Genomic DNA, 26,529 nt, shown 5'->3' with positions numbered 1-26,529 from the left:
GACACTTTTTGTAAGGACCAGTGCATTTGGTTACACCCACAGCTATGAGGGTCTCCCAAATTTCCTCTGCTGGTACCCAGGTTTGAATTGTATTCAACTTCCATTGGCATTTATTTTTATTTATTTTTTATTTTTATTTTTTATTTTTTTATTTTTATTTTTATTTTTATCTTTATTTTTATTTTATTTTATTTTATTTTATTATTTTTTATATCTTTATTTTTTATATCTTTATTTTTTATTAATATTCTTTCATTTAGACATGTTATTATTTAATTTTGATCCACATTTCCTTGATTGGTGTTAATATATTCATTTTAAGGATTACTAGGTTTAATTGGGCCCGAATGTCATATATTTTAATGAATTTGTTGGTCATCCTATTGGGTGTTGTATGATTTTGTGCCCCGTTCAATTTAGGCCATCTGTATGAGTTCACAGACCTTTCTTCTTTAATGTTGGTGGAAGTGCTGGCTGTGCCCTTATTCAAGATGGCGCCTCGGCATCCTCTTAATAGAACTCAATGCGAGGCTTGGTACATGTATATTAGACGGTGGTTCAGCACGCTGCCCGTTCCCCATTGAAAACGTCATCCTATGACGAAACGCGTCTGGGAGGTACATGCTGACGTCACCGCATCGCCCCTTTGAGGACGGGAGTTTGTTTGTTTGCCGGCCGGCATCGCTGTAATCTTTTATTCGTTTTGTAAGTGCATCTCTTTCTATAATAAAGCTGTTTAAAAGGTATTATACTACCTTGCCATATCTTTATTATATGGATACCATGGAGCTTTGGTTAAGACGGACGTGATTGGCATACTAGTGTCCGGTGGAAGGAGGCTGATTCCCAAGCTGTGTCAGTGTGTCTAGCTAAGGCTTCCGTCTGGTAAGCAGGGAATTGGTGTGTTTTGCGGCACGTTGTGTTATTCCTGCCATTCAACTATCCGGTGTTTGTTCTATATTCACTTTTATTCACTAACATCTGGTAAGCAGTAACCCTGCAAGTTTTTTGTGTTCACTCATTTTTGGGTTTATTTTCACTATTTCACATTTTCATATGTCACTTGCACAGAGACCCTGTGTGTGTCCATGGGCACTGGGTGTTTTTGTATGATCCTTTATGATTTATCACTGTGTAAGGGCTCCTCTCTTTCTTCTTTTCTATATTTGTTGACAATATTACACTATGTTTTCTATCCAATTTTTTTTGGGATGAATTCGCATGAATCCACGTTTACCCTTCACGAGTGGAAGTTTTGCTCATATACACCGGGATTGGTTCCCTAAAGGCCCAGGCTGGGTTTAAGCCACTTGTTTGAATTGGCTTGCCATCTGGTAAGCATTCTACTTACTATTTGTCACTCCTTCTGGGCATACATCAATTTTTCATCACTGAAGATTTGAATTTACTTTGTGGACTTTAATGCACTATATAGGACTGTTTAATACTCTTTTTATACCATAGTGGTATTCACATGTAAAAGGTTAAGCGCGGTTTTTTATTTCCTTAATTAGTTAGTGAGGATGTATAAAATTGTATTGTGGTTTTGTTCGCGACTGTGAACATAATGTTTTATAAGATATAAGTCTCATAATGTCTTTAAACTGTCCTTTCTCTCTCTTTTCCTATCTAAAGTTATGAGAAACTCAAATGCTACTCTCAGGCTTGAGAGTTACTGTTACTGTGTTCAGGACAGACGTTGGGGACAACGTCTATTGTAGTGGGGGGAGTATGTAGCGCTGGTAGATTTACAATCTACCGCAGATTAGGTAAATTTAGTAAATTGTGTGTGTAAGAAGGTTAAAAGTTCGCCTCTGTTCCAGCTTGGCTGACGTTGTGTGTGCTTCCGTGCTGACCAGAGGGTGTCGCTGTTACCACTGGTCAGTGTTGGAAAGGCAACGTGTCAAAGTGTATAGATGCTCCTCTGTCTTGGAGACAAGCTCGGTGGAGGTGGTCCTCCGAGTTGCATTCTGGGAAGAGGGTATTTATGGGACAGACGCCATGTTCTAGGGTTTTTTACAGCCACCTGTTGGCTCTCCTGGCCCACAGGTATGCGTTAAGGAGCTACCTCGTGGTCCTCCGATCGGGAGGCCCACGATGCTGCGGTGCAGGAGTGGGTCCAGAGGCTTGTCTGGGGCCTACCACCGCGGCCGAGGAATGGTCCTGAGCTGTCGGTCCTGTGTGACAAAGCTGGACAGCCGAGGAGATCCCAGGGGAGGACCCGTCTTGGAGAGATCATGCAGTGTGCTGGTCTATAGAGGGGCCTAGTGACTCGGCTGGAGGATGTATCCAAAAGAAGTAACCATACAGCATAGTGTTGCCGGTTCGGCTTAAAGGTTCAGGCACTGTGACTGACTGTTCACTGCAGAGAATCTGATACATCCTGTGGCAGAGGATTGTGCAGATTTACCCCCCCAAACTAGTCTGTGGCAGAGACTTTAGATTCGTGCTGCGTACTGGCTGCCAGACTGGTGAGAGAGGCCTATCCAGACGAGCAAAGAGTGTGTCCCATGAGTGGAACGCATTCCACATAATTATCTGAATTTTACCGGGACATTTGTCGCTAAGATTTTGCAAGAAAATATTTGAGTTTCTCCTGAGAGTTTCCTTTTCCGCCTCTTTCCTGCTACTTCCTAAAGTGTCTGTTCAGTAAAGCATTGAAAACGTACTCCAGTGTTGGTGCGTGTGTCGTCCAGAAGTAAACTCAACGGAACCCCTAGACCGGTGCCGGTGAAACAGAGGAAAGCAAGGTGAAGGTAACAGACCCGCTTAAACCAGCAGCTCCACCGAGAGTAGTGCTACATCTGTTTCATTTTTTTTCTTTTCTCTCCTCCCTCTCTTTCTCTCTCTCTCTCTCCCTCTCTCTCTCTTTTTCTCTCTCACTCTCTCTCCCTCTCTGTCTCTCTCTCTCCCTCCCCGACAATGGGTTTTAATTTTTATAAAAACCCTAAAAATTGTGAATTGTATGTAAATATTTATGTTTTGAATTGTATTATATTGTCTGTTTCATTTTTTTTTTCTTTTCTCTCCTCCCTCTCTCTCTCTCTCTTTCTCTCTCTCTCTCTCTCTCCCTCTCTCTCTCTTTTTTTCTCTTTTTCTCCATCTCGTTATCTGTTTCTCTTTCTCTTTTTCTCTCTTCTCTTCTCCTCTCTCTCTCTCTCTCTCTCTCTCTCTCTCTCCCTCTCTCTCTCTTTCTCTTTTTCTCCATCTCGTTATCTGTTTCTCTTTCTCTTTTTCTCTCTTCTCCTCTCTCTCTCTCTCTCTCTCTCTCTCTCTCTCTCTCTCTCTCTCTCCCTCTCTCTCTCTCTCTTTTTCTCCATCTCGTTATCTGTTTCTCTTTCTATTTTTCTCTCTTCTCTTCTCTTCTCCTCTCTCTCTCTCTCTCTCTCTCTCTTTCTTTCTCTCTCTTTTCCCTCTCTTTTCTCTCTTTATCTCTTGCTCTCTCTTTCTCTATCTTTCTCTTTTCTCTATCTCTCCTCTCCCCCCCTCTCTCTCTCTCTCTCTCTCCTCTCTCTTTTCTCTCTTTATCTCTTTATCTCTTGCTCTCTCTTTCTCTCTCTTTCCCTTTCCCCCCTCTCTCCACTCTGTCTCTCTTCTTTCCCCTACCACTCCCTCTCTTGCTGTACGCTCTCTATTTCATTCTCTATCATTCTCTCTCCTTACCCCTCTCCCCTCCCCCCCCTATATGTCTCTCTCTATCTATGTCTATTTGTTTTTTAATATAAATAAAATTAGAAAATATTTTTGAAATATTATGCTTCATTTTCTTTTGTATAATATTAAAATATAATAATGTATTAATTAATAGCAAAAATGTTATTCTAAAAATTTTTATTTTTATATACAATCTAGAAATGAAGGTAAGTTAAAATAAATGTATTTAATATTAATAAAATGTAAATATTTTTTAAACTATTATTTACAACGATTATTAATTTATATATTATTTAGTTTTAATATAAATAATTTATTTAATTTTTACAATTTTTAATTATGAAATAAGGTAATTTATGTTACATTAGTTAATGTTATTCTTATTTATTCTATAGACATGCCTAGCTCTTTTGCCAAATTTTGCAGCCACAACTCAAATAATCCAAAACAACAGACCAATATCAGGTATTGCATATTTCCAAAGGATAGTAAAGAGATTAGAATTTGGCTTGAAAATGCTGGAATCGAGCCTGAAATGATTGATCAATTTATTCCATTAATACAAGAAGACTTGCGTGGAAACATTTTTCGGATGTGTTCTGCACACTTCAGCCTTACTTGTTTTATTGGTCAAGACAAACAAAGAAAATTAAGACCAGAATCAGTCCCTACTATTTTCATGGAAACTGCAACAGATATAGTCTCTGAAAATAAATGGGAAAAAAAACTGAACAAAATTAAACAAAAGATGTACATAATGCCGGAAACTTCACAATCGAAGCCTGACACCCCAAAATGTACATGCCAGTTACCGAGGTTGTTAATGAAAGATGCAGGCACACAAACAGAGCCATTCCACTTTTCAGTGTCTTAGTCAGAAGACAGTTATTGCAAAATAGCAAGTCAAAGAGTGACAAGTATGGACCATTCATACTGCAAATTGGATGAAGTACCTCTTGATGGGTCAACACCATTACGTCATGAAAAAACATTGAAACCACAATCCAGTATGGCACTATCACTCTCACCTATCGTGACACCAAATTTAGAAACGACAAAGAAGAAGAGGTCACGTTTTATGACAGAGGATGATAATCCAGAAAGCGCATCTAAAAGAAAATTGACATATTATGATGACCCTAGTTTCCACCTGTCGGATTGTGACACACCACAGAAAGGTGACATTAGTGACATTAGTTTCTGTGAGAGTGTTGAAGACACACATCCACAAAACACTCTGATATATCCACTTAATTTGGTTAAGGAAAAAAAAAAATATTATTTTTGAAAGCAATCTTGATCAATTACTATATCGAATGAGATGTCCTGATGAAGAATGTTTTTCAAAAATAAGAAAAATAGAAAAAAAAATTATAGGAACAATGGTATCTGTCTTTTCAACATGTTGTGCAGAACATCGAATGAAGCTATGGGAAAGCCAGCCAAAAATCAAACAGTATCCCACTGGTAACATTTTGCTGGCTGGATCCATCTGTGTTAGTGGAGGTAGCTATACCAAAGTTCGCGAAATGTTTAAACTTTGCGGAATTCAGATATTTGGCAAATCCTCTTACAATATAGCTCAAAACAAATACATTTTTAAATCCATTGACTACAGTTGGCAAGAAAACAATGTCAGTGTAATTAATGAATTGAAAGACAAACCATTGTTTCTTGTTGGGGACGGCCAATGTGACAGCCCAGGTTTTTCAGCAAAATACTCAACATACACCTTCAGGGATCTCTTTTCCAAAAAAATTGTGGTTTACGAGTTGGTGCAGGTGTCTCAAACAACTTCATCTGTTGCAATGGAGAAATTTGGCTTTGAAAAAAGTTTAGATCGTATAATTGGTAAAAAATTAGATGTTCAATTTGTGGGAACAGATCGACACACAGGCATACGTAAATTATTAACAAATGCAAAATATAAATCATCAATTTGACATTTGGCATTACGTAAAAAATTTGAAAGGAAAATTGATGGAAATTTAAAAAAAAAAATGTATCGTCCAATTTTGCCGTGGATTGGAGCCATACTGAACCATTTCTATTGGTGTAGTAGAGCTTGCCAAGGAAACGAGGAGCGTTTTACAGTTCTTTGGGAATCTCTACTACATCATATAGTTAATGTCCATGTATGGAAAATTGGAGATACAGAACACAAATGCTTGCACGATGAGATCGATGTGCATTCTCCGACTGTTCCCTGCTTAAGCCAACAGACACCTGCATTTCATGCATTATCCACAATTGTTTTGGATTCCCAATTGAGAAAGGACATGATACATTTCACTTTTTTTTGTCAGACCGGTGTCATTGAAACGTATCACAGTATGATTCTAAAATATCGTCCAAAAAGAATACATTATTGAATTGATTCTATGGATGCCAGAACTAAATTGGTGGCATTATGCCACAATCATAATGTGATACGGAAACCTGCTCTGACAAAAAAAAGGATGCTAGTGGTGAGGAGATTTTGGTTGAAAGGAAAAACTTGGAGTTTCCCAAGGGTAGGAAAAAAATGGATTGTGCGTAATGTTTTTGAAAAATGAATAATGAACATACGTAAATAATGCTGTCAAACATGATTTCCATTATAGAGGGGACCATAACAAGTTCTTGAACATCAAAAAATATTGATATGCCTAAAAACATTGCACCAGTGGAAAGGTCGGAAACTAGTGTTGCAGTGAGAAAACATATGACACGCTTTCCAACTGCTGCAAAATGAAGCATTAAATGTATTTCTAGTTTTATTATGTTAATAAACATTTATTCTTATTAAAAATTATATTAAAATAATTTGATATTATTTTAAGAGATAGTGATTGTTGTGATTAGTTTATCTTGAATACTGTTTTGTTTGGAAATTCATTTAAAATAAAATTATATTAATAAAATAAATTTGATTTGTGTATTTTTTAAATAATTCAAGAAGTTTATTATCTTTACTACAAAAATTAATCATGTCCAAATAAACGAAACGTTAGTTTTGTAAAACAATTTGTTTTTATTGCTAAGATTATAATTATTAAAAAAAAAATTTAAACAAATATTACAATAAACATTAAATTATAAATTATTTCTAACATTATAGATAATATTTAAATTTAATGAAATGCCATTTCTGATGCATCATAGTCGTCTGAGTATAGAAATCCTACGTATGTGCCATTAGGATCAGGAAAAATCTGACGCACAACTTTCACTGCGCATGATGGGATAACCCTTCTGTTACTCTTCCCTAAAAAACATAGATCCATGCTATGAAAGCACGATAGGCGGTCTTCCTTAATCTCCTGCAAAAAAAAAAAAGTAAAGTAATAAAAACAGAATTGTGTATAAGATGATAAAATTCACACAGTCATTATTATTATGAAAAATAATATCATTATATTCTATTGTATATTAATGTACTTATCGGTTGTTGTTGGCATCCACAACTGGTAGGCCATCTAAATGCAACATCGTAAACATTAGTCTTACGTGTTCCTCTGTAGCTATTTGAGAGCAGAACATGTCTGCTTCAATTATACATTTTCTTCCCTCTGGTATGCATCCTTGTACCTCTTCGATCTCTCTGCAACACACTGATTCCACTTGTGTTGGCATTGGTATACAGCACTGACACTGACACCAGTGTGTTTTGCCTATTCGGTCATCAGAAGTCTCTTGTGATTCAGAGGTTGAAGAAACAATACTGGAAGAGGGAACCGTTGGATTTCTTGGAAAGGCACGATCAATGTCTGGTGGCGGGTACCTGGCTAATAATTGTTGTATTAGCATATTGCGCTACAATAAATTAAAAAATGAAAATTTTAAATGATTTATTTTATTTTATTTTAAATTTTATAAATCAAAAATAATTATAACATGTTAAATATTATGCAGACAAAGTGAGATCTGTATAGGTGTTTTTTTTTAATATTTTTTGTTTTTTATGATCTAAATAGAAATACAAAAAAAATAAAGATGTATTTCTCTGTTATGATATATATATGATATATATCTATAAATCTCTCTCTTATTTTTTGATTATTTATAATTTTTGGACATTTTTTTTGTGTGAAAATACATTTATTTAAATTATTTAAATAATTAAGAACATTTTTTGGATATAGTTAAATTATTTTTATTTGAATGGTAATTCTTGTTTTTTAAATGCTGTTTAGTTTTAGCTTTTGAAAAAAAAAAAAAAAAAAAATCTTGACCTTTTTTTGTCAACACAATGCTTATCTGTGTTGCCTTAGCAAAGTGGCAGACAATGACTTATCTAAAAACCGGTGGTGGACTATTTTTCTACATAGTGTTATATATGTAAACACATGAGATGTAGCTTTCTATCACTATGTAGAAAAAAAGTCAACCACTGGTTTAGAGATAAGTCATTGTCTGCCACTTTGCTAAGGCAAGACAGATAAGCATTGTGTTGACAAGAAAAGGTCCAGATATAATTCTTTTTTTAAAAGGCAAAACTAAAGAGCTTTTAAAAAACAAAAATTAACATTAAAAAAATAAATAATTAGACTATGTCTATCACAAAAAAATTATAATTATTTTAAAAATGTAAAAAAAATCTATTTACATAAATAAAAATAAATCAATTGTAAAAAAATCAAAAAGTAAATAACTAATAAGAGATACAGAGAGAGAGAGAGAGAGAGAGAGAGAGAGAGAGAGAGAGAGAGAGAGAGAGAGAGCGAGCGATATCTACATATATATCTATAGATATAGATGGTTCTACACCTTCATTTGAGTCCAGCTGTGTTTGATTATACTGATTGGACTTGATTAGGAAAGCCACATACCTGTCTATATAAGACCTTACAGCTCACAGTGCATGTCAGAGCAAATGAGAATCATGAGGTCAAAGGAACTGCCTGAAGAGCTCAGAGTAAGAACTGTGGCAATGCACAGATCTGGCCAAGGTTACAAAGAAATTTCTGCTGCACTTAAGGTTCCTAAGAGCACAGTGTCCTCCATAATCCTTAAATGGACGAGTTTGGGACGACCAGAACCTTTCCTAGAGCTGGCTGTCTGGCCAAACTGAGCTATTGGGGGAGAAGAGCCTTGGTGAGAGAGGTAAAGAGAGGTAAGAGAGGTAAAGAAGAACCCAAAGATCCCTGTGGCTGAGCTCCAGAGATGCAGTCGGGAGATGGGAGAAAGTTGTAGAAAGTCAACCATCACTGCAGCCCTCCACCAGTCAGGGTTTTATGGCAGAGTGGCCCGATGGAAGCCTCTCCTCAGTGCAAGACACATGAAAGCCTGCATGGTGTTTGCTAAAAAACACCTGAAGGACTCCAAGATGGTGAGAAATAATCTTTGGTCTGATGAGACCAAGATAGAACTTTTTGGCCTTAATTCTAAGCGGTATGTGTGGAGAAAACCAGACACTGCTCATCACCTGTCCAATACAGTCCCAACAATGAAGCATGGTGGTGGGGGTGTTTTTCAGCTGCAGGACAAGACAACTGGTTGCAATCGAGGGAAAGATGAATGCGGCCAAGTACAGGGATATCCTGGATGAAAACCTTCTCCGGAGTGTTCAGGACCTCAGACTGGGCCGAAGGTTTACCTTCCAACAAGACAATGACCCTAAGCACAAAGCTAAAATAACGAAGGAGTGGCTTCACAACAACTCAGTGACTGTTCTTGAATGGACCAGCCAGAGCCCTGACTTATACCCAAATGAGCATCTCTGGAGAGACCTAAAAATGGCTGTCCACCAACGTTTACCATCAACCTGACAGAACTGGAGAGGATCTGCAAGGAGGAATGGCAGAGGATCCCCAAATACAGGTGTGAAAAACTTGTTGCATCTTTCCCAAAAAGACTCATGGCTGTATTAGATCAAAAGGGTGCTTCTACTAAATACCGAGCAAAGGGTCTGAATACTTAGGACCATGTGATATTTCAGTTTTTCTTTCTTAATAAATATGCAAAAATGTCAACAATTCTGTGTTTTTCTGTCAATATGGGGTGCTGTGTGTACATTAATGAGGAAAAAAATGAACTTAAATGATTTTAGGAAATGGCTGCAATATAACAAACTGTGAAAAATTTAAATCTCTATCTCTATATCAATATATATCTCTATCTCTCTCTCTCTCTCTCTCTCTCTCTCTATATATATATATATATATATATATATATATATATATATATATAGATAGATAGATAGATAGATAGATAGATAGATAGATAGATAGATAGATAGATACAGTCTCTCTCTCTCTCTCTCTCTCTCTCTCTCTCTCTCTCTCTCTCTCTCTCTCTCTCTCTCCCTCTCTCTCTCTCTCTCTATATATATATCTAGAGAGAGAGAAAGATATATATTAGGGAAGCCTTATTTTTTTAAAAATAATAGTTCTATATTAAAAATATTTGTGCCAAGAGAATGTATATGGAAAATTAGGATTTTAGCCGCATTGAACAAGATATTTTTATACTTACCTTTAATCTAACTCCAGCGCCGCTCTCTCCTCTAGGTTTCTCTGATCTGTCTTCTTTTTGTCTTTGATTATCTCCGTTGCCATCACAACGGGGCGGGACTTCCTACGACGCTGCTCGTTGTGATGGCAACCGGAGCTGTTGATGGCGCTCCGATTTCAGTCTACTGCGCATGCGCGAGATCAGGAAAAGAACGGGCGGTGCATGCTGGTCGATCAGCAGCACCGTATCCTGGAAGAGGATGCCTGACAACCGTCTAGATGTGATTTTATAATTTTCTTTATTAGGAGAAAACGGACAGCACTGTCACTTAAAAGTGGAACAAGTGAGTTCTCTTTTGATAGATCATAACAAAGAGTGAAAAATGTAAGGGGGTCTGAATACTTTCCGTCCCCTCTGTATGTATATATATATATATATATATATATATATATATATATGTATATAATTTTTTTATTATTATGACTACACTTAAGCTTTAAAGCGTGTGTGAAATGTAATATTGTGAAACAGACATAAATGACACTGTATCTGTAGGACAACCAATGTATAGTAAGTGATTCACTCCATATAGATGGCTTATTTAGGACTAGCCTCGTTTTGGATTCTAGGTGTTTACATGTTTAAAACAGTTTTTTTTGCTAGAAAATTACTTAGAACCCCCAAACATTATATATTGTTTTTTTTCTAACACCCTAGAGAATAAAATGGCGGTCATTGAAATACTTTTTTTTTTGCACCGTATTTGCGCAGCGGTCTTATAAGCACAATTTTTTTGGAAAAAATTCACTTTTTTGAATAAAAAAATAAGACAACAGTAAAGTTAGCCCATTTTTTTTTATATTGTGAAATATAATGTTAGGCCAAGTAAATTGATACCCAACATGACACAATTCAAAATTGCGCCCGCTCGTGGAATGGCGTCAAACTTTTACCCTCAAAAATCTCCATAGGCGACGTTTAAAAAATTCTACAGGTTGCATGTTTTGCGCTACAGAGGAAGTCTAGGGCTAGAATTATTACTCTTGCTCTACCGGTCGCGGCGATACCTCACATGTGTGGTTTGACCACCGTTTTCATATGCGGGCGCTACTCGCGTATGCGTTCACTTCTGTGCGCAAGCTCGTCGGGACGGGGGGTTTTAAAAATTTTTTTTTTATTTTTATTATTTATTTTACAATGTTTTATTTATTTTTACACTGTTTAAAAAAAAATGGTGTCACTTTTATTCCTATTACAAGGAATGTTAACATCCCCTGTAATAGAAAAAAGCATGACAGGTCCTCTTAAATATGAGACCTGGGGTCAAAAAGTACTCAGATCTCATATTTGGACTAAAATGCAAAAAAAAAAGTCGTTTGAAAAAATGACATAAAAAAAAAATATGCCTTTAAGAAAAGTGGGCGGAGCTGATGTAATGACGTCGCTTCTGCCATCCAATGGTATAGAGATGGGTGGCGGCCATCTTAGCCTCACTCGTCTCCATACCCAGGCACAGAAAGGTCCCGAACGCCTCCGCGGCTACCGACGGCTCCGGTAAGGGGCAGGGGGGGTGGCACCTGTCCCACCGCCGATAACGGTGATCTCACGGTGAACCCGCCGCAGAGACCACCATTATCGTACACAGAACCGGCTCCTTTAAAAATGGATACCTCGGTTGTGGCAGCAGCTGCTGCCATTACCGAGATATCCATCTTCAAAGTGCCGACGTATATGTACAGGAGCCGGTCGGTAAGTGGTTAAGATTACATTGTTGAACATCTTCATTGCAGTAAAAGAATAAGAATGGGAAAAGACACAGAGTTGCCTGTTTGTATGTCTGTATTATACTTTATAAGATTTATGTATTAGTACACAATGTGCTTTTTTGGTGTCTGATGTTTAAAAGATATGTCCTATTTATGTATTTTTTTTTTCTTTCCTGTATATGCTTATATGTTTTTGGTGTTTAAAACCAGTAAAAAAATTGATTATCGAAAAAAGGTGTCTAATTGATTTTCTAAATTAACATTGAGCTATGTGATCTTAAAGCATAACTGAACTCGCATAACTGAAAAATTAGTAAATAGTAAGGTATATTATATTTACTTGTTTTAAACTTTTTTTTTTACATTTCTTCAGTTGCTTCCTTTTTCTGGCCTAGGCTAAAATGATATACATACTGTACATCCCAGGAGTCTTCATGGCCATTTTTTCACTTTATTCTGGAGGGGAGGAGCGGGGGTTTCTCAGCTAAGCATAACCTCCTGCCTGCATATCTGACCTAAGGGTGGATGGGGTCCAGGAAGTACAATGCTACATGAACTATCTGCAGTTACTCAAGATGGCCACGGCTTTGGGGTGTTTATAAGTTAGGTTAAGTGGATGGATAGGTGGGTTTTCTTTAAATATTAAAAAATGAATTAAATAGCATTTTCAGTTTATGGCGCTCAGATGCAGTTAAGTTTCTCATTAATTGTAGCCTACACCAAATGTGTTAAAATCTTCCCCAGTGCAGAATTATTGTGGTTTTTATATTTCTCATGAATTGTGCCTGGTGTCTGTGTGTGGTTTTTTACATAATTGAGAATTGATTGTATCAGTGTTGAGGAGATTACAAAATGTTTACAGATATGCAGTAAGCAAGAATATTATTTTTGGCAGTATATGTCCCACTAATCTCCCCAATCTTAGATCGATGGCAGATATAGAATATTGTGATCAGTTAGCAATGAAAAGGAATAGGAAGTGCATAATGAAGAATTTCAACCTATTTTCAAATAATATGAAATCCCTTATATTTTAATATTTATGTTAGACCCTCATATCAAGGGACTATTTGTTCAACCACTATTCAGATTTTAGATCAGATCTGTTCCCCATGGGCCTATGTCAATGGGCTTTAATTGCAAAGTAAGCATACTTTTGACATCAGTTTGATATGCTTTTGAGATCATTCAGAATTCATTGCAGGTGCAGTTGATCTTCATTTGACCTGCTTTAGATGGCTTTGTGTTTCCATAGACTGGTATGGGAAGAGGATCAGTGTTGAAGGTAACAACCACCCATCATCACCTCTTCAGTCATGGCAGAATTATTTATTGTAAATTCACTTATTGTAAATTCATACAAGTTTCTGGCAGTGCACACAGATTTAATTACAAATACAACCTGAATGAATAAAAATCGATCCAATTCAGAGTTGTGATTGGGCAGGTATTGGTGCCAAACTGTAAAAGTCCCCGACTTCTTCTTGGATTGGGCAGTCACCTACAGAGGCATAGCTTAACCACTTAAGGACCAGCCTCGTTTTGGAATTTAGGTGTTTACATGTTTAAAACAGGTTTTTTTGCTAGAAAATTACTTGGAACCCCCCAAACATTATATATTGTTTTCTTTCGAACTCCCTAGAGAATAAAATGGCGGTCATCGCAATACTTTTTTTTCACACCGTATTTGCGCAGCGGTCTTACAAGCGTGCTTTTTTTGGGAAAAATTCACTTTTTTGAATAAAAAAATAAGACAACAGTAAAGCTAGCCCAATTTTTTTTATATTGTGAAAGATAGTGTTACGCCGAGTAAATTGATACTCAACATGTCACGCTTCAAAATTGCGCCCGCTCGTGAAATGGCGTCAAACTTTTACCCTCAAAAATCTCCATAGGCGACGTTTAAAAAATTCTACAGGTTGCATGTTTTGCGTTACAGAGGAGGTCTAGGGCTATAATTATTGCTCTCGCTCTAACGATTGCGGCGATACCTCACATGTGTGGTTTGACCACCGTTTTCATATGCGGGCGCTACTCACGTATGCGTTCGCTTCTGCGTGCAAGCTCGTCAGGACAGGGGGTTTTTTACATTTTTATTTTATTTTTATTACTTATTTTACATTATTTTATTTATTTTTACACTGTTTAAAAAAAAAAAAATGTGTCACTTTTATTCCTATTACAAGGAATGTAAACATCCCTTGTAATAGAAAAAAGCATGACAGGACCTCTTAATTATGAGATCTGGGGTCAAAAAGACCTCAGATCTCATATTTACACTAAAATGCAATAAAAAAAAAAAAGTCATTTAAAAAAATGACAATGAAAAAAATGTGCCTTTAAGACGTATGGGCGGAAGTGACGTTTTGACGTCGCTTCCACCCAGCAGTGTCATGGAGATGAGTGGGTGCCATCTTAGCCTCACTCGTCTCCAGGCACAGCACTGAGAAGGACGCGATCGCCTCCGTCACTACTGACGGCTCCGGTAAGCGGCGGAGGGCACTGGATCATGGCGGGAGGGGGGGCCCTCTTCCGCCACCGATAAAAGTGATCTCGTAGCGAATCCACCGCAGAGACCACTTTTATCTGAAAGCCGACCGCCGCACGAAAACGGGGATACCTGAGTTATGGCAGCTAGCTGCTGCCATAACAACAATATCCACCGGGAAACTTTGGACATACATCGGCGTGCGGCGGTCGGCAAGTGGTTAAAGCTTGTGGGCCCCGATGCAAAAGTTGACCTGGCCTATGCTTCAGTTATAAATGAGCACAGTGGGTGGTAGGCACTGATCACTCACTGTGTTCATTCAGAAAAGGAAGGGGCCAGTAAATTACATATTTACCACCCCCCTCCCCTGCTCTCCATCCTGAAATATCCCCCGCAGCAGCCGGCAGGGCTGTGGACTGCGGGGTGGGAGGATGGAGCTGGGGGACAAGGGGGCACACAGGTTCCAGGGGCTTGTTAGGGGCAACTTTTAAATAAGTTGCTTTAAGTTTATATTGCTTTGTCAAATTATTGCTTCATATAGGAATTAAGACACAGAGTCAGAAATCCGTGTATCAGTTCTTGAGCATAATGGACTGCTGCCTTTACTTCTTTCAAAGGCCTTTTATACAAACAATAGCATTAGCACAACCCCCCCACACAGGGCAAGGGTAAACAACAACAGGAGTCACCTGGGCTACGAACACAAGCTTCAACACCATGGCAATACAGTTACAAGAAAACAAAAGCAGCTTCAATTGAGTTCAACAGCCAAAAAGTTAAAAACAGATTTACATGTAGGCATCATATTAAGTGAGAACTCTAAATTAAATCCCTGACCTTATCAATTTCCCCCTTTGACATCATCCTCTCCTTCCCCCTGGGTCCTCATGAATAAGTTCTAGTCAGTTTTTCCCCAGAGTCCTTTCCCTGACCGCAAGTTGTCAGAGGGGTAGAACCCATCTCCCTAGGTATTACTAACATCTTAAATTCAAGAAGAGGAGTTTAGCAGGAGTGGGTGATGTCAATACACATTGATCAGTATGCCCTGTCTATTCTCCTAATTTTCCTATTTATTTTCCTGTATACACATATATTCGTGATTGTACCTGTGTCCTTTAACAGTGTAATTACCTACATCATAATACTTATTCATCTCATATCCTGAATCATTTGCTACTTTAGGATCATCTACAACCCATTTAAAATTTGCTGTTTCCTCTACCTCTATTACATTAATACCAGGAGTCCATGCATGTATTTGTAAAACAACAATCTGCAACAAACAATATGTAAGTAGATATTTCATCATGTTGTTTTCTCGGGTTGTTTCTTGCAGTGTGATGCGTGTATCCAGGTAGGCTTTCCTTCCAGCTTTACTGAAGTGGCTGTGGTCAGAAGCACTTGATAAGGACCTTCAAACCTTGGCTCCAATGTCTTTCTGGTGTGTTTCTTTACATATACATAATCCCCTGGTAGCAGCGTATGTGTACCTGTTATTGAATTAGGGTCTGGAAGAGAAGAATACACACTTTTGTGGATCTTAGTTAGACGTTGTTGTAATTGTATTACATATGCAGTCAAACTATCACATTGCAATTGCATACTCTGTGGAAAGTATAAACCTAATCTAGGTGCACTACCAAAAAGTATTTCGTATGGGGATAATCCCGTTTTCCCTGTAGGGGTGTACCTTATAGAGAATAAAGCCAAAGGCAAACATTCAGGCCATGGCTTGTTTAACTCCTGCATGGCTTTTTGTATTTTTAACTTTATTGTCCCATTTACTCTCTCCACCAATCCCGAACTCTGTGGGTGGTAAGGGGTGTGAAAACTTTGTTGAACCCCTAACATGGTCATTACATTCTGCATGATTTCTCCTGTAAAGTGTGTTCCCCTATCTGATTCTATGGTTTCAGGAAGACCAAACCTAGGTATTAACTCAGTGATCAGTTTCTTAGCTGTGGCTTTTGCTGTAGCTGTTTTTACTGGATAACTTTCAGGCCAACCTGAGAATAAATCGATACACACGAGAACAAATTCAAAGGGGCCGCTCTTAGGCATTTGTATGTAGTCAATTTGCAGTCTCTGGAAGGGGTATTGGGCCCGGACCTGGTGTTTTTGTGAGGTTTTTACTCTCTGTCCTGGGTTATTCAGGAGACAGATTTGGCAGGCTGCACAGTAGTTTCTTGCAGTGCTACTGAATCCGGGGGCGAGCCATCCTTGGTTCACAATCCTATACATGGAATTGGAACTGACATGTGTGGGTAGGTGAACTGCCGCTGCCATTGCTGGGTACAGAGAGGCAGGTAGGCATATTTTGCCCCCTTCCCTCCATACATTGTCAAGGTCTGGTGCTGCTCCCATTCTGACCCACTTATCTTTCTCGCTCTCCCCTGCTTGCTCCTGTAATTTACTCAGCTGCTGCCATGTTGGTTCTGGGATACTCACCTCTACCGCTGCTAAGGTCTCAGGGTTTCCTTCCCCTAGAGCTGCCTGTTTTGCAGTCAAATCTGCAAATGCATTTCCTTTTGCCTCAATTGTTTTTGCGCTCGTGTGTGCCGCTATCTTCATAATGGCTACTCGTTTAACCTTTTGAAGATTGTTCAGGACTCTCTTAATCCCTTCTCCATGTTTTACAGGTGTACCTGCTGCTGTCAGATAACCTCTAGCCTTCCATATGTGGCCATAATCGTGCGCTACACCATAAGCGTAGGCGGAGTCAGTGTAAATATTCCCTTCTCGTCCTTTTAAGTATTCTAGGGCTTGTTCTAAAGCTTTTAATTCTGCCTCTTGTGCTGACATGTGGGCTGGTAAGGGCTGTGCGTCAATTACCTGTGTATCAGTCACTACGGCATAACCTGTGTGATATTTACCCTTGTCATCAGCAAACCTACTGCCATCTATGTACAAAGTGTGCTCAGCGTTTAAAATTGGTGTATCTGTAACATGTGGAAATCCCATTGTCTCCTGTTCCATGAGCTGAAAACAATCGTGTTCATTTACTTCCTTAAACAAAAGAGTGTTAGGTACCTCATTTCCTTTCTCACTAGTACTATTAGCACTATCATTCCCCCTTGCCAAATCTGGTGACTGAAGAGGCAAAAAGGTGGCCAAATTTAAGGTTGTACAGCGCTGAAAAGTGACATTTGGAGGTAAAAGTAAAGTACACTGTAACCTTAATTGCCTAGCCATGGAAATGTGTTTGGGCTGTACCTGAGACAAGATTGCATGTATGTCATGTGTGGTATGCACTACGACTGGATTGTCTAGAACAATCTCTGATGACTTATCTATGATAATTGACACTGCAGCTACCGCCCGTACACAGGACGGTGAACCTCTAGATACTGGATCTAATGCTGCTGAAAAGTAAGCGACTGGTCTTTGTTTTACATGTGCCTGTGTCAGAACACCTGTGGCGTGTCCAGTGATCTCAGCAATGTACAGATTAAATATCTTAGTATAATCTAAAATGATAAACGACTCATAAGCTACTTCTGTAAGCATATACGGTACAATTTTCAAACAATCGTATAATGGCTGCATCAAAGCGCTAGCATGTGGTATCCACTGTCTACAATATGATACGATACCTAAAAATATACGCAATTGTTTGAAATTCCGTGGGGGTAACATTCCCTTTATCACTTGAACCCTCTCCTCAGTGGGATGTCTTGTACCTTGTGATATACAATGTCCCAAAAAGATAACTTTTTCCTGACACACTTGTAACTTTTTCTTATTAACCTTGCAACCTTTTTCTGCCAAAAATCGCAACAAATTAAGGGTGGTGTGCAAGCTTTCAGTCTTTCACTTATCTGTGGAATTAATCCTTCCATAAACTGTCTATTGAAGGCTCAGATCGTGACTGGCAGCTCTAAATCCATTCTCTCATCTGCCATCATACTTTCCATAGACAAGTAAAATTCTGATACAGTCTGTCCTGGCATTTGTTTCATGGGTGATATTGACCCCCTCTCTTGTTGTTTTGCCTGACAGAAAGCTTCTAATCTAACAATAAAAGGAGCCCTTGAGTCTATGTGTCTGTCTGTCTCCAGTATTGCCATCCCCCTCAGCTCGGTCTGCAGGTCAGTCATAAACTGGTTAAACAGGGTCAGAGTCATTTTATGTCTGCATAAATCCTCCCCATCCTGCCAGGTTGCTTCATGTGTATTCATTAACTGTGTCACAAATCTACAGAAAACAGCTGGCTTTACTATAATGCATGTATCAGTGCGTACGGGAGCTACAGTTTCTGAATGAAATTCTTATACTCCACAAACCTGAAAAAAAAAAAAAAAACATTCTCTACCCTTAAGTACAGGATATATCTTGTGTGATTTACGTTCTATGTCAGTATATGGGGGTGGGATGGTTCAACTAAAATTATTTAAAATTTCAACATTTTTTGTTCTTCTGTCTTTCATATCCCAACCATCACAATCTGGATTATATTTCCACCCCCTTTCTTTTTTCTCTATTTGAAACCTTAATTAAGCATTGAACCTGACTCATCCATTGCTTCTCTAACACCTCTCCTTGTCTGTCCCTTTTTATTTCACTTTTTTTTTTTTTTTTTTCACTATTTCACTCCATACATCCGGGTCTAAACCCGCTGCTCCTTTCACCTTAAATTTACGAAGGACATCCTTTAAGTCCCGTGCTTCATCTTCCCCACAGATGTTTTTAATTATCTGTGGCACCGTGTAATGCGCTACAATTCCCTGACGGGGTTTTGTGTTCCTCTGGCCCATTCTGACAGTCCAGCCTAGGTGGCGTGTGGGACACTTATGCCGCGTACACACGGTCGGACTTTTCGTCTACAAAAGTCCAACGGACGCTGACGGACTAAAGCTGGCTGGTAATCTGATCGTGTGTGGGCTTCTCCGGACTTTCAACGTACTTTTTTAGCCTCAAATCCGACGGACTTTAGATTTGAAGCATGCTTCAAATCTTTACGTCGTAACTACGATGGACCCCGAAGTCCGCTCGTCTGTATGCTAGTCCGACGGACAAAAAAACGACGCATGCTCATAAGCAAAAACTAAACGGAAGCACTCGGTCTAGTAAAACTAGTGTTCGTATTGTAGGTAGCACATTCATCACGCTGCAAAATCTGTGATCGTTGAATGCAGCGCATTTTATTTCTTCTTTACGAAGGCTCTAAAGAACGAAGGTGTTTTGCTGTTCATAATCAGAGTTCTCCCAAACTGATTTCTGGATTCTTTTTCTCTTTGATCTCATGAATGATATAGTATGCATTTTAAAAACAATGTTTCCATACTAATAATACTTTTTCCCCTTTTTTTTTTTTTTTTTTTTAGGTTTGTAAAGTTACCACAAAGAACCCATTATTCTGTTTTTTTTTTATAGTGATTATTTTTTAGTTTTTAGATAAAGTTAACCCAAAGCACCGTTTTTGGTTATGTAAATTTTTTTATTTTCAAGACTTACCACTTGAACATTATTAACATTAGTAATGTATTTTTGGTGTGTTTTTTCCAAACTCAATGAGATTGTTGTCCCTTGTTAATTTAACATTGTGTGTAAAATCAATGATTTCAAAGAAAACACATAAAGTCTTTTGCTAAACTCAAAAAAGATCCATTTATTCATGGTCAAAATAAAATAAAGAGGAAGTCAACGCTGGAAAAAGTAGGTGTACCAGAAAATTGGGATCTTGCGGAGTCCATATAAGAGGGAGCACAATCTGGTCCAAGAATCCCAGAGATCAACAGCACCAGCAGATGATCTAGATGTCCCCAGACTGTGGTCCTACAACAGCCTGCGTCTTCTGTCAGACCAGACTGAACCCAGGTCATCACTTTCTTCTCTTCCCTGCAGCCTTTCCTCCACGCTGCCCTGCAGCCTTCCCTGTAGCCTTCTTTTGAGGCTGTGGCTCTGGTGTTTCAGTTGTGGCAGGAGGAGGAGGAGGAGGAGGAGGGGGGGCTGCCTCATGTAGTTGGGTGTTTTGTGTTAGCGTGCCCTGCAGCCCCTTATGGATTGTTTCCCCAAATAGGCGCTCACAAATGAGGCGCTGCTCCCAATCCATCTGAAGAAGCCTGCTGGCTAAGTAGCAGCCATAGGATTCTTCCGCTTCGGGGGGGCTCCTTAAAAAACGGGTGGCCTCTTGCATGAGGCGCAGGGATGCGTCCTGTGTGACCATCCCCTTCCTGGCCCTTTTTTTGGGAAGGTGGAGGGGAGGCACTTGGGATTCGGTCAGGCTCCTACTGGGCCCAGCCACCTCACTTGGCCCAGCCACCTCACTGGGAGCAGCCACCTCACTGGGAGCAGCCACCTCACTGGGAGCAGCCACCTCCTGCCTGACACTGGGCCCAGCCTCCTCCAGGATGATGGTGAATCCGGCCTCCTCCAGGCTGTCCATGGGCCCGGTCTCCTCCTGCCTGCCACTTTCCCCACATTCCTCCTGGATGGACTCATCCTGTGTATAAAAAAAGGACAATAGTTTGAGTATATTTTTTTGGGTTCATCAATGACACACAGTTTGCTTCTCATGAATAGCAAATTCAATGTGAATACATCTCTTTAATAAAAGAGTCTAATCAGACACCCTAATTATTTCAAGCAGGTGCCAAACATATTTAGCCACTACTGTCAATTGATATGTATACACAATTTTGAGTGCCAAATTATTTTAGACAATTATAACATCCAGTTAACATCATTAATATTAGTACAGTAAATATTTGTTAAAATAATTTACCTGACTCCAGATGGTCATATCTGGTTCATCCAGGATGGAAGACCCAGCTTGCTCCTCATCAGCCTCTGCTGGGGTGGAGGGAAGGGTGGAGGGAAGGGTGGAGGGAAGGGTTGAAAGTGATGGCCTGGCTTCATTCTGGTCATCCAGAAAACGGAGTTGATTGTAGTACCACAGCCTGGGTACATAAACATCATCTGCTGATGCTCCTGATCTCCTTGATTCCTGGATCTTCTTATGCTCCCTCTTATACATGTTCCTCAAGACCCCAATTTTCTTGAGCAATGTCTCCATTGTTGCTTCCGGGATGGTCGCCTGGACAAAGGCCAGAAGTCTCTCCAGCGTTGACTTCCTCACATGCTTTGCATAATACTGAGGGTGTTTCACCTCCCACAAATTCCTCATCTCTCGATATTTCGAAATAAAAGCTGTAAGGAACTCTGGATCCTTAAATAGGGGATTCATTATATCTGGAAAAGATGAAGTCACAAGACAAAAAACACTTTTATTATAGGTTTCTGCTAACCCCTCATCATCTTCTCCCTATGTAGGCCTCATCAATCTATCAAGCCATATAGGCCGCTTGCTACAAAGTCATGACCATAAAACCCAAAAAATATATATCTAAAATTACCTTCGTTTTGTAACGTCCTGGTCCACTATCACCTACCACAGAACGTACGTACGACACGTGCGCAAGGGCCCTCTTTATACACTACGCATGTGTGAAACTCCGCCTGCGTCGCCCGCCCCTGACGTTCGAAATTAACTCATGTTCTCCGCCCCCTAATTCGACGCACAGAACGTACGTACGACACGTGCGCAAGGCTCTTTATACACTACGCATGTGTGAAACTCCGGCTGCGTCGCCCGCCCCTGACGTTCGAAATTAACTCATGTTCTCCGCCCCCTAATTCGACGCACAGAACGTACGTACGACACGTGCGCAAGGCCCCTCTTTATACACTACGCATGTGTGAAACTCCGCCTGCGTCGCCCGCCCCTGACGTTCGATTTTAACTCATGTTCTCCGCCCATTTTTTGTTACGGCGCGTAGTGGAGTTAAAGAATGGCGGAGACACCTGAAATGTTGACGACCTCAGGTAGTGGAGACAGCCCGGAGGCTGGAACGTCAACGAAATCTATGAGGCCTAGATTTAAGGCCTCTAATATGAGTTTTAAAGAGATGGTGGAGATGGTGGCCATTCTTCACAAAGACGACTATGATGGCAATTATGGGCCGTACGCACGGCCAAATTTGCGCAAGGCCAAAATAATGGCGAAGGTCGTGGAGACTTTGCAGGCATCTTTTGGGGTCCAGCGCTCCAAAGATCAATTGAGAAAAAGATGGTCTGACCTGAAACTCAGGGAGCCGGATCAATACCGACGTATCCGGAAAGTTCTTAAAAAAAGTAAGTACTTGTCGTGTTTTTCTCTTGTGTTTATTACCTTGTATACTGCTCCATGTGCTTTTCCTTCCTATACGATTTTTTGTTCATCGTTTTAAACGATCTTTTAATAAACCTCGTTACATATCTATAGATAGATCTATATATATATAGATATATAGAGATATATATATATAGATATATAGATATAGATATATATATAGATATAGATATAGATATAGATATATAGATATAGAGAGAGAGAGAGAGAGAGAGAGAGAGAGAGAAATATATAGAGAGAGAGAAATATAGAGATAGGTAGATAGATAGATATAGAAATGTAAAACATTCTTTTTGAATATTTGAAGTTATCTTAATTTTTTTGCTTTACATTTAGTTAGATATTTAGAGATTTTGTTTCAGATATAGAGAGAGATCAAAAGATTATTAACTATATTTTGAGATATTGATATCTATCTATCCGATATGTCTTTATAATTTTAAATATTGAGGTAAAATAGGAACTCTACACAAACCACTTCACTACCAATGTTGGAAAATTACTATGTACTAAAATATCTGTGTGCTAATTAGATTAATAATTTTTTGTTTCACATAGGGGAAAAATCACTCAGCCAACAACAAGAAGACAGTCCACCCCAAGCAAAACATGATTGGGAAATCAGCCCAAGTCCCATTGAGGATGTGGAGGAAGGAGAGGTGGGCGACATGGGCACCCCACCAGGTGAGTGTCTGACACACCAGCTTACGTTAATCTATGCATGGCTGCCTTTTGTTTAATGTAATTTGTCTACTCTATTTTAGGGGATCTGGTTGTGCTTCATTCAAGCAACAGTGCCACCCCCGAGGATGTGGAGGAATTAGGCTACATGGGCACCCCACCAGGTCAGTGTCTGAGACAACAGCTTTATTTATGGTAAGGTAAACTATGTATGTGTGCATATTTCTAAAGACATTTTTTGGTTTCATTCCACTTTAGGTACAACAACAAGAAGTGACTATTTCACCTCTGAAAGTGCCCAACGGCTAATTGGTCAAATAATGGCCTGGATTAAAGACATTGATGAAATGCGTAATCGGCTGGATCGTATGCAGCAGGAAATGAAGGACATGATTGATGTTTTGGGTCGAATCTAAATGCCCTTTTTTAAACCCCAAAACATCAATCATGTCCTTCATTTCCTGTTTTGCTGACCCCATTCTGGGCCTTCTCTTTCTTTTTTTGGCAGAACATAAATGGCTGTTTAACCTAATGTAAAAAAGGAGGGCTGTTTCTCGTAAATACCTCAAAAATCCACAAAAAAATAAAACTTGATTTTCTAAAAAACACAAAAAAAAAAAAAAAAAAGTGATTTTAAAAAACCAAAAAAAACTAAAAAAATTGATTTTAAAAAACCAAAAAAAAATAAAAAAATTGATTTTAAAAAACCAAAAAAAACTAAAAAAACTTGATTTTAAAAACCAAAAAAAAATAAAAAAACTTGATTTGCAAAAACCAAAAAAAACTAAAAAAACTTGATTTTAAAAAACCAAAAAAAAATAAAAAAACTTGATTAAAAAAAAAAATAAAATAAAAAAACTTGATTAAAAAAAAAAAATAAATAAAACAAACTTGCTTTTAAAAAAAAAAAAAAAAACAAAACTTGATTTTCCAAAAAAAAAAAAAAAAAGCCTGTTTGCGAAAATCAAAAAGCCAAAAATATTTTTTTGTGGATTAGGTAGAAATATTTAAATATAATTATATTTTGCTACATTATTAAGATATCATTATATTTTTGTCTATGAACATTTTATACTAAATGCAGAACTGAATGCATAACAACCATTAATAAAAACATCTCCTTATAGGATTTTAAAAAATGTGTGGTTTGTTATTTCAAGGCTCAGTATCAGTTTGGTTATAATTGTAAAAAAGTTGTTTACAGTGGCAATGGAGCTTATTTAGACATTTTTAAAATTAAAATACAGTTGGCACTACAACTGCTCGACCATAACCTAGGAGACAGCCCAAAAGAAAGGCAAGCAATAAATATAATGCCAGATTTCCGCAATATTTTTTTTATTGTAAAAAATTATATATCCTGGCCCATTGCAATGGCCCCCCTACCCATAAAATAATTAACATATTGCTGTCTAACTTGACGGGCACTTTGGGGGGCCAAGCCAGTACGGACAGTATCCAGGCCTGTAAGGTTGGCTTCTATTTGTCCGGCCTCAGGCCCAACTGTGCCTATATAATTGGTAGAATGCTTGTTTAAAAAGTTGTGCAGAATGCAGCACGATAAAATGATAAAATTAAGTTTGTATTCCGCCAAATTAATGGCTGTTTGAAACAGGCGGAACCGGCTGGCCAGAATTCCAAACGCATTCTCAACCACTCTTCTAGCTCTGGCCAGCTGGTAATTAAAAACCCTCCTCTCCGGGGTGAGGGTTCTTTGGGGGAATGGCCTCATGAGGTGCTTGCTGAGAGCGAAGGCTTCATCGGCAATGAAGACAAAGGGGAGTCCTTCCACGTTATCCTCATCAGGTGGCAATCCCAGGCCACCACTCTGGAGACGCTGGCAGAACTCCGTCTGGGCAAATACTCCTCCATCCGACATCCGGCCATTCTTCCCCACGTCCACATATAAAAAATCATAGTGTGCCGACACCACCGCCATTAAAACAATACTGTGGAACCCCTTATAATTAAAATAATATGACCCCGAATGGGGTGGTGGCACAATGTGGACATGTTTCCCATCTATAGCCCCTCCACAATTGGGAAAGTCCCAACGGCTGGCAAAATGGGATGCCACAGTCTGCCATTCCTGTGGCGTTGAAGGAAACTGGGGAATCAAACAAGAAAACCAAAATCAATTAATTTGAAAGCTAACATTGCAAGAAAATTAGACAATTAAAAACATTATTCCCCAGCATCAGTATAACATTCAATAATTTAATTCTTCTGGAATAACTAATATGGAAAGGCACACTTATCAGATTGCTCACCCCCTCTGATGGAACATTGATTACATTTTAGGGGGTTGTGAAATCCCTAAAAAAAATTACTTTTAGGACATGCAGGAATTTAGGGACTAAAAAGCCTACAAGACTGCAGTTGTCGCACTCTGCAGGTGCAGTTGCTAACCAGCTTACAGTAAATGAGGTAATGTAAAAAGGCATTCATGTTGCAAGGAGTACACAATCACAGGCAAGGGCAATTAATGAAAACACTTTGAGGCTTGCATATGATTTGATGATGGAAATCAGCAGAGCTTCTGCTCATTTACTAAAGCACTGGAACAAATGCACTTGTAGAGTGCACATGCATTTTGCAAACTGCAACATATATTTGCTTTAGACAAATCAACACCACAGAACATTCAAGCAAATTTTAACGAGGGTGGGGGTGGGGGGGTTGTGAAATCTAGATAATTGCTCATTAGCAGCACACTATTTGGAGTGAGTTTAGGTGGGGGGGGTGGGGGAGTTGTGAAATCTAGATAATTGCTCATTAGCAGCACACTATTTGGAGTGAGTTTAGGTGGGGGGGGTGGGGGGGTTGTGAAATCTAGATAATTGCTCATTAGCAGCACACTATTTGGAGTGAGTTTAGGTGGGGGGGGTGGGGGAGTTGTGAAATCTAGATAATTGCTAATTATAAGCACACTAAATACACTCAAACAAAATACATTCAAAATGAGTAGACTAGGTGGATATGTTCCCATCACTTCATGCTGGGAAGGTTATTGAAGGAAAATATACATGCATGACAAAAAATAACAGGAAAAAATTCCAGCATGTGTGAGGATAAAAAGGGGACATTCACACTATATTGCAATGATGGTAAGTAGTGTTTGAAGCAAGAAATACATCACATTATCAAAGATTACATAAAAGAACATGTGATGCTAATAAAAGAAAAATATCTTACCTTAATATAGTCCTTCTGCAGGACCTGTATGATGGCAGAACAGGTCTCTGGGATAATGATCCCCAGAGCCTGGGGGAGATGCCTGTCGAGAACTTAAGGTCCTGCAGGCTTCTCCCTGTGGCCAAATACCGCAAGGTAGC

General features: G+C 38.9%; 1 protein-coding gene across 7 annotated transcripts in view; it reads right to left on the bottom strand.

The window, feature by feature from the left end:
- LOC141133309 (granzyme A-like) overlaps positions 1-26,529 on the bottom strand; it is a 153,781-nt gene that overhangs the window by 109,476 nt on the left and 17,776 nt on the right. For 3 of the 7 annotated variants that reach the window (XR_012243054.1, XR_012243053.1, XR_012243055.1), the window contains one exon: positions 7,080-7,449. The exons of the other annotated variants lie outside the window; for them this stretch is intronic. The gene's annotated coding sequence lies outside the window, so the exon portion shown is untranslated. Of the gene's footprint in view, positions 1-7,079; positions 7,450-26,529 lie in introns of those variants that run through there. 7 annotated transcript variants of the gene reach the window in all.

This window comes from Aquarana catesbeiana, linkage group LG01, assembly GCF_042186555.1.
Source record: "Aquarana catesbeiana isolate 2022-GZ linkage group LG01, ASM4218655v1, whole genome shotgun sequence".
NCBI classification, from domain to species: domain Eukaryota; kingdom Metazoa; phylum Chordata; class Amphibia; order Anura; family Ranidae; genus Aquarana; species Aquarana catesbeiana.
This window is presented reverse-complemented; position numbering and strand designations above follow the sequence as displayed.